Raw genomic sequence first — 9346 nt, 5'->3', positions numbered from 1 at the left:
AGTCTGAATTGTAATCCTGATGTGTTACTAATCTTCACATAAGAAGGTACACAGACAGACTACAGGTGTTCCCAAACTTACATTTTTCTTGTGCCATAGCTTAAGCGGTTAGTCGCTGGCTTCCCACTCCGGTGGCCCGGGTTCGATCCCGTGGTCTGGTCAAGTGGGATTTGTGGTGGACAAAGTGGCGCTGGGGCAGGTTTTCTCTGAGTACTTCAGTTTCCCCTGCAAATCTTCATTCCACCAATTGCTGCACAATCACCCTCACCTATCATCTGGGGCTGGTACAATAGGCCAGAAGTGGCCGCAGTACAAGGGACTTAGTCCCACCCCACTAGCAATAAAAAAAATACATTTTTCTCGATATCAGTAATGTATAAATGTAAGTTAATATCCTCAGTGACATTCATTCCAGCCACATAATTATTTAAGACAGTTTGAATATGTTTTAGTCTTTGTTAATAGAAATTAACTTGAAATCACATTATTACAAAAGTTGTTACATTTAGGTATTTCTTCATGAAATAGGGATTATAAGTTAAAACATGTACACCTACTCCATTAGGTGCATGCAGAATGCATTGTTCAGTTAGTGTGGTTACTTGCNCTGGGGCTGGTACAATAGGCCAGAAGTGGCCGCAGTACAAGGGACTTAGTCCCACCCCACTAGCAATAAAAAAAATACATTTTTCTCGATATCAGTAATGTATAAATGTAAGTTAATATCCTCAGTGACATTCATTCCAGCCACATAATTATTTAAGACAGTTTGAATATGTTTTAGTCTTTGTTAATAGAAATTAACTTGAAATCACATTACAGTATATACATTAAAAGTTTAACTGTAAAGTTAAGGTAGCTTGCGTGCAGTTTGAGCCCAGGCAGGGCCACTGAAGCGTCAGGCCGATACTTTTAAGTGGCTGCAGTTGTAGACTTGCCATTTCTTATTAATTTTTAGATTTCCTAACAGACTCACTACTGTGATGAAGACTTGTTCAAACAACGCTCTGAGAATTGCTTTCATTATGTAACAATTCATCTGAACTGATCACAGTTCAGTTTAATCAATACAGCATAATTACTGTATTGTTGTAGTGTGCCAATATTTCTTGTTCATAAATGGAAGTACAGTCATCTACAAACACCACTGTTACGTGTGAGATATGAGATATTCATGGTAGTGATCATGAGGAATTTGGAAGTGACGCTGTTTAGGTGGGTAGGAGTCTGCCAACATTTTGGAGGAAAATACTGCCACCTTCATAACAGTAGACTTCAGCTACATACATTCTATCACATCCTAACTTTTCAGCAGTATTATTGAGGATAAGTCTTCTGATATGTAATGCTCCAACATTTGTTTTAACCAACACTGCAGACAAATATACTTCCTCCATCTTCGGGATGTGGAAATTGAAGCTGAAGGCAGTGTGTTCCTCTGAAATGTCATTAAACTTCTACCAACCTACACAGTATCATATCCCATAACATCAGCCAAATCAAACTGTTGTTTGTGGATGACCTGATTTCATATTGTGACTGCTAACACAACATGATGCTTCAATGAGTATTATTCATGAATGGGAACAGGTCCAACATCTGTACATACATAATCTAAATGTCTGATATCTGGAGTCATAAAGATGGAGGCACACATTCACCAAAACGTTAATATTCACCTATCAGACTGCAGCGTGGTGTGTTTCACCAGAACCCTGGTATCCGCCTACCAACCACAACACAGTTATATAGCACATAGCATCCCCACCAAGGAACATGATGATTATACAGCTTTCCAGTTTTGTCAGGAAAGTTACATCAAGGACTTGTAACTCAGATGGGGGAGAACACAAATACATTTCATTTCATGCATCCTGTTGTGTTGTTATAGACAATTCTTTACTGGAGTCTGTCATAGCACAACAACATAACAGTGAAGGTTAAAATTACCTAGCCACATGTTTCGTCTCTTTAAAGCCATCATCAGGCAAAGCACATGATTACTAATAATGTGTGAATATAATAATAATATGTTTTTCCTGATGATGGCTTTAAAATGCCAAAACATATAGCTAGGTAATTTTAACCTTGACTGTTATGTTGTTGTGTTGTGACGGACTCCAATAAAGAATTGAACACAAATACATACAATATTTTTGTTGGAAGATGCTGGAAAGCATCCACTTGGAAAATCAAAAGTGGTGGAAGAAAGAAATGAAACCAGATCTTGACAAAATTGGTTATAAGACTGTGGATCATGATGTGTCCACTGGTGGGCTTTGGTATTAGCAGCATTCATCCTGGAAGGGTATGCTGAAAAGTAATGCCTCCATAAGACAGTGGCGAAAATGTGGTTCTGTCATGCCACAATTACAGAAGTACAGGTACTCCTTGGTATATGCAAGTTGGAATCATGTTGTGTCATTTTAATGCATTCAGTTAATTTACACCTATTAACACTTGCTTCAGTATGAACTGCTTGCTGACCNCAAGAGAGTTTGGAAGAAGGGGGGATTAGGATGCTGTGCAGGCATGGAGGAGGAATGCAAAGGGAGAAGAGAAAGTGTGGCCTACCTGATGTCATTTATGTCAATTCACCCCCTGTGACTCCTTTTGGGAATACAACTAGTGCATTAATTGATGAATACCTGTACATCAAATATGTCGGCTGTGTCTGGATTGCAGAAGTGGTTGTTTGAGAAGTAATTGTATAGAATAGGGAACAAAGTTCAAGGAAGGTAGCGATTTCTCTTTGAATGAAATTGCTGTTATGGAAAAAAATCGGGAGCCATTACTTTCAGCATGCCCTTGTACAAGCTCTGTCACCAGGAGAAGACATACATGTCCCAGTGAAATATCCCACATTGTGAAACTGTAAATTTCATAATGTTAATTGAAATCCATATTTAAATATTTGTTGCTTAACCTCCAGTGGCATCCTGTGTACAGAGCACACTTGCCATTGTATCACATCACTACGTGGAACACAGAATACCTATGGCAGCCATAACTTCTGTCTCTAACAGTGATATTATATCAAAAGTGCCAGTTTTTTATACCTGTTCAGAAAAAATGCTATAAGCTATTCATGTATGGGTAGTCACATTTTCAATTTTCTGTGGCATGTAACAAATACTGTGTACATCTGAAATAAAATTACCCTGCTTTACCTTTTATCTACAGTGTAAACCTCGCGTTAAACACAAGATATGAAGCTTCCATGGCAGCTGCAGTGGATGAAATCTGCTCTGACTTTCAGCCATGTCAGTTGGTTAAGTATCACCGATGTCACACGCGGACATCTCTCTCCCTATCGTCAGACATGGCTGATAGCCCAAGAATATTTTATCAGCTCATGTCACAGCTTTTTTCCTTTAAAACAGGACTGTGAGGTCACATTGCTGTCTGTGTATGCTCCCCTCCCAGAACCTACTGATCCATGACTGATGTATCATTAAAATATTCCTACAGGTAAGTCAGTAGAAAGGAAACCTAACATACGAATGAGTATTTTGCAGTAATGCTGCTACTGCTGCTACTAACAAGGATGACAGCAGTTTTCTATGGGTAATGAGTAAAGTCTTCAAGACACACCATTTTACCACCCACGGTATTCCAGCCCCATCAATAGATTTTTTCCTTTAATATTTCACCACACTACAGAAACTGTGGATGAAGCTGAGCAAAATTTCTGCAATCAGGAATTAAATTTAAAAAAACGGTACTTTACGTTTTAATGGTTTTCGGTTAGCAGGAAACCCCGATATTTTTTGTTTTGATGGCCTTCGGTTATCAGGAAAACCTGGTACCTTGAATGTCCTTCAGGAGCACAGTATTGATCGCAAATGAGGAATTAAATTTAAAAATCCCGGCACTTTTTCGTTTTAATGGTCTTCGGTTATTTGGAAAACCTGGTGGTTATTCTGAAAACCAGGAGTAAGACAGTCCTTGAGCACATTTTGTGCATACAGCAAGAAATGTAAACAAAACCCGGTTACTTGGAAAACCCGGAAGGTTTTTCTGAAAACCTGATTGGTTTTTGTGAAAACCCGGAGGTTATTTGGAAAACCCGAAGCAGGGCAGTACTTTTGCAGATTTTGTGCATACAGCAAGAAATGTAAACAAACCCCGGTACTTTTTGTTAGCACCCCGGAACTTTATGTTAGCACCGCCTTCAGCGAGTCCATACAGCTAGAAATGTAAACAAAAACTCGGTACTTTCCGTTGCACCGCGGCAAAATGTAAACAAAAACCCGGTACTTTCCGATGCACCGCGGCAGGAACACGAACATGCGGCAGTTACACGACCATGAGTAATGCGTAGCCAATCAGCATTAAGGGGCGGGGCCGCTTAAGTGCTTACTGCACAATCTATGGGTACAGTAAACGAAACCACGCCTCCAGGGGGGGGAAAGGAGTTATCATCTGCCACCCCCCTCCAAACAATGACTGGGCCTGTGTAGCCAACCAACATTAAGGGGCGGGGGCACATAAATCCACGTGAATTCGGTGCCAACTGCACTACCTATAGGTACAGCAAGAAATGTAAACAAAACCCACAGTTTTTTGACATTCAAGAACACAAGACATGTTGCAGCTCTGGGCATCTGGCTGCAAATGTTGCCATATTTCCGAAAAATGAGTTACACAGTAGACAATAAGCATCAATGGTCAGGTGCCAAGTCCATTTACAAATATGTGAATGTAGTGCTAAATGCAAATATTTTGAAAATACAAGAAATGTATATATAACCCTGATTGTTTTGATCTTATAACCTCTAAAACCTTCAAGAGCACATTTTAAGCCAAAGCTGTGAACTTTCTGATGAGGATTATACATCACTGCCACACTTGAACATTTATCTCCTAGATAGGGTATGAGGATGAACTTCATTTCTTCAATTGGCCATTTTTGGAAGCCAACTGGTCAGATCTCATCCATTTGGCTCATCTGCTTTACACTGAAAGCAAGCTTCAGACCCAATACCAAGTAGAGTAATGAAAGAAAAGTATCTTCATGAAACCTCTTGACTGAACCTGGGGGCTGCTGCACATGGAAATGGTGTTTTACCCCTGAGATTAAGGTGGTTGTAGTCAACCAGTCAGCTGATGCCTCACAGGAGACATACAGAATAAATGATCTTCCTCAGACCAGTCATTTTGGCATAAATTAAAAGACTTGACTGAATGAGGATTGACCACTTGGCTTGAACAGATGGAGAATCAAGGAAACAAAGTTTATCCTCATATCCTGTCTTAACACATGAACGTTCATCTGCAACATTGCTCTGTAATCCTCATCTAAAATATTGAAACTGTAGCTATAAATGAGCTCTTGAAGACTTTTTGGTGGTTACAAGTTTAGACAGTTTAGGGGTTTGTTTACATTTCTTGCAATACCTTTGAGTCATGCAATTAGCACTAGATTCATGTATATTAACCTGGCTCTGACCGTTGATGCTGATTGACTACTGCATTCCCTTCTTCACAAATACAGCTACATCTGCAGCCAAACTATCTAATCCCAGGCTAAAAGTTTGGGGCTGTGGCAGTGGTGTGCTCTTGAAGGTTGTCGAAGGTTACTGGAACAAAAAGTACAGGGTTTTGTTTGCATTTCCTACTGTACCTGCGAATTGTACATTAAGCACTGACTACATGTATATTAACTTGGCCCCACCCCTTCATGATGAGTCATTACTTCATTCTATTCCCATTCCACATGGACTTGAACACATGTTCTCATGCATATAAGCCAAGTGTTTTACCACTGAGCTAATGTTTGTCATGCTCAGTCATTCATCCAGTGTTTGCCATGACTGCTGTATTCAGTACATGATAAACAGTTTGGTACAGCCAGTCTTAAGCTTTATACATATCATTCATATTGAGTCGTGTAACATGACTGGTCTTGTAAGGATTTATTCTACGTTTATTCTGATCATAAAGTGGGCTCTTCAAACAGTCAGGCTCTGAGGACAGTTGTAAATTCACTGCACATATAATTTTACATGCAAATTCAACCAGTAGATGTGTGGGTCTCAGGGATGGGGCAGCGAACTTACCTTCTGAAGGTTCCATGTTCATGTCCACAGGGAATGCAACAGCAGCTTTTTATGCATCGAAGTGAAAGCATTTTTACTTACCTCCATAAACACAACAAACATGTATTCTTTCAACATGCTACTGAATTTTATTTTTTGGTGTTCTGAAATATTCAAGATAGGTTTTTTAAAAAAGGACAACAATTTTCCAGAATTTACTCCCAATCCAATTATTTTTTCATGCTTTTGATCCCACATATTAAAATTCTGAAATATTTTCAAATTATTTGTTAACTGAATTTACAATGTGACTCTTCTGCAGATGCTGTTTTATATGTTCTCATATACTTCATTTTATTTGCAACCTGTACATATGCTGAGTGCAGTGCTGCACTGGGCACAGGGATGTTACTTGTTTTTATTTCTTTATTGGTTGTATTAAAGCCATCAGGATGCAGCTGGGGTCATTCAATTCCAGTCCTTCCTGACAGCACATTTTAAAGCAGAAATATGTATCAGCGAGGATGAAGGCTGAACCAGCTGGCTGCATTGTCATAGAGGCATAGTCTCAGGTGACTTACAGTTGGCCTCAAACTCTGTTTGGGACATTGATGTTCTGCATATATTGATCTGCATTTTCCTGTGACAGCGCAAGGCTCATAGGAGATAAATCTCTCCTGCATCAGAGGAGTCAACTAACCTGTATGGATCTATCAAACAGAACTCTTAACAATGTGTAAAATTCTTATTTCCCCCTCACATCTGCATCTGTACAGATATCCTTACAGTGTACACGTAACGGGTTTTCCTAAAACATGAAGCAAACACACAATCAGCTCTGAAGAGAATTTATTAAAATAAATTAGAAATATCCCATCCAGAAGGATCCAAATATCCTCACATACATCAGAATGTTTATATTTGCTTCAGTCTATATAATTTTGGGATACAGTGAATGAACCAGCCATAGCCTCCTCACTGTCACCATCCAATTCAAAGTATCGACAAACACATAACACGCAACTGTCAGTTCTCAATTCCTACACCTAACTCTCATGTCAAATCAAAACTAACTGTTATCTACTCATGACTGTGTACTCCTTGTATGTGCAATTACAATATATTCTCTCTAAGTGGGCAAGTCTTCGGCTAAGATCATCCATAGGAATATGCCTGTAAACACAAAGATTTCAGCCTTCTGTGACGTGACACCATGTACATTGGTAGAATGTTACCAACATCTCTGAGGAATGTGAGGCCTCCATCTTCAGGGTCTTATCACTTTACATGTTCCTCCAAAGTGGTGGTAACATTCTACCAGTCTACATGACCTCACATCTAAGAAGACAACAGTTTTTCAAGTTTAGTTTTCAAGGTGTTTAGAATAGTCCACTGTCAGTTAATCCAAATTGTCATATGCTGACACTGTATGCAGATATGAGAGCCACAGTTTATAGGATAAGTTTTGGGAAAGAGATATCATTGGCTGTACTTTACTCGATAAAAATAGTAAAAGAGAGGTAAGTTGCAACCATACAGAGTCCATTTTACATATACACAAAAACTTTACCAAACGTTTGTAACTTCTAATACTTCTGTAAGACATACATGAAAGTAATTCAGACCAACCAAAGTGGAAGCTGATATAATGTTTTAGACAGGTTTCATTATGGAACTCCCATACCACACTCCATCAAAATGTGTGTTGCCTACGAGAACTGCAACATACAACAATGGGAATATTGACATAGTTCTGTCACAGAAAATGCTAAATTTTCTGAGCTATGAATATCAGCTTTGTCATGCTATCATTATACGCACCAGCGTATTAATGACCTGGGTGTTCTCTTTGATTCAAAGCTATATTTTCACACATGTTAATTACATATATTCTGAATGCATAGAGCTTTTAGGCCTTATTCGCTCCATTACCTACAGGTTTTCCTCCCTGGAGAGTCTGTATGTACTATACTTTACTTTAGTCAGGTCCAAGTTGGAATATGCCTCAGTAGTTTGGAACTCCATCACATTGATTGATGCCAGTAAGCTTGAGCACATCCAGCAGAAGTTTGTGTCCATCTGTTTTTATCGTTTTTTCCCTCATATTCCATCTTATACTGATGCTTTAGAGAAACTAAGTCTACATTCTTTACTTAAACAGACATCACCTTGATGCACTTATTTTTGTTCAGGTCTTTCGTCTTAAACCCTGTGCTTCTCTTTTGGAAAATTTTAGCCTTTGTGTTCCTCCCAGCAATCTTAGGGACTTCTCATTGTTTGGTGTTTGTCCCTCTAATAAACACTGTCCTTCTGCTCGATGCGCCTATGCTGCCAACACGGTGGATAAAGATCTCGGCATATTTGCAATCGGAACATTTTCTGTCAATCACATTGAACCTAAAATTTTTAATAATATTTGATAATACTTCTAATATTACGTGTGTGTGTGTGTATGTATGTAAAATTTAAATTAAATTCACTTAGTGGTGGGGTGGAGTCCAACCGGGTCCACTCAGCACAGTGCCCACTGATTGGTCTACTGTAGCGTGCCCTGAGTGATTATGATGATGCAGAATTTGGCAGACTGAAGATTGGCAGGGAAACCGAAGTACTCGGAGAAAACCCACCCCAGCACCACAAATCCCATTTGACTGGACCCTGGCTCGAACCCAGGCTGCCGAGGTGGGAAGCCAGCTACTAACCGCTTGAGCTATGGCACGGCCTGTGTATGTACATATATTTGTCTTGTTTTATTTTTCTCTCCTGTTAACTTTAATTTTTCTTGAAATTATTATCAATTTATTGCCATTATATAGACTCTCAAATTTTGTATTTTGCTTTTTAATTATTTTTGTGTATTTCTAGGTACTCATACTAACCTTTTAACTGGCCTGTGTGCTATTAAGTTTGTATGTAAGTAAACATGAACTGAATTATTGTGCATGTATGTGTATTGTCCTTTCTCATCACATAATGGAATAACCATTCGAAATGTACTTATTTTATTTTTCTCGCCTGTTAAGGCTAAATTATTTTATTTTTTTGTTTTCTTTTCTTGGAATTGTTACTAATTTATTGATACTGTGTAGACTGTCATATTTTTTATTTTGCTCTTTAATTTTTGTGTATTTCTATGTACTCGTGCTAACTTTGTAATTGGCCACTGTGCTGTTAAGTTTGCACATAAATAAACACGAATTGAATTGAATTATTATTATTATTATTATTATTGGGATGTTGAGCTGCCACACAAATAAGTAAGAATTGGGTTATTATTATTAACTTGTGTGTGTGTGTGTGTGTGT

The sequence above is a fragment of the Cryptotermes secundus genome, unplaced genomic scaffold (genome assembly GCF_002891405.2).
Source record: "Cryptotermes secundus unplaced genomic scaffold, Csec_1.0 scaffold279, whole genome shotgun sequence".
Classification (NCBI taxonomy): domain Eukaryota; kingdom Metazoa; phylum Arthropoda; class Insecta; order Blattodea; family Kalotermitidae; genus Cryptotermes; species Cryptotermes secundus.
This window is presented reverse-complemented; position numbering follows the sequence as displayed.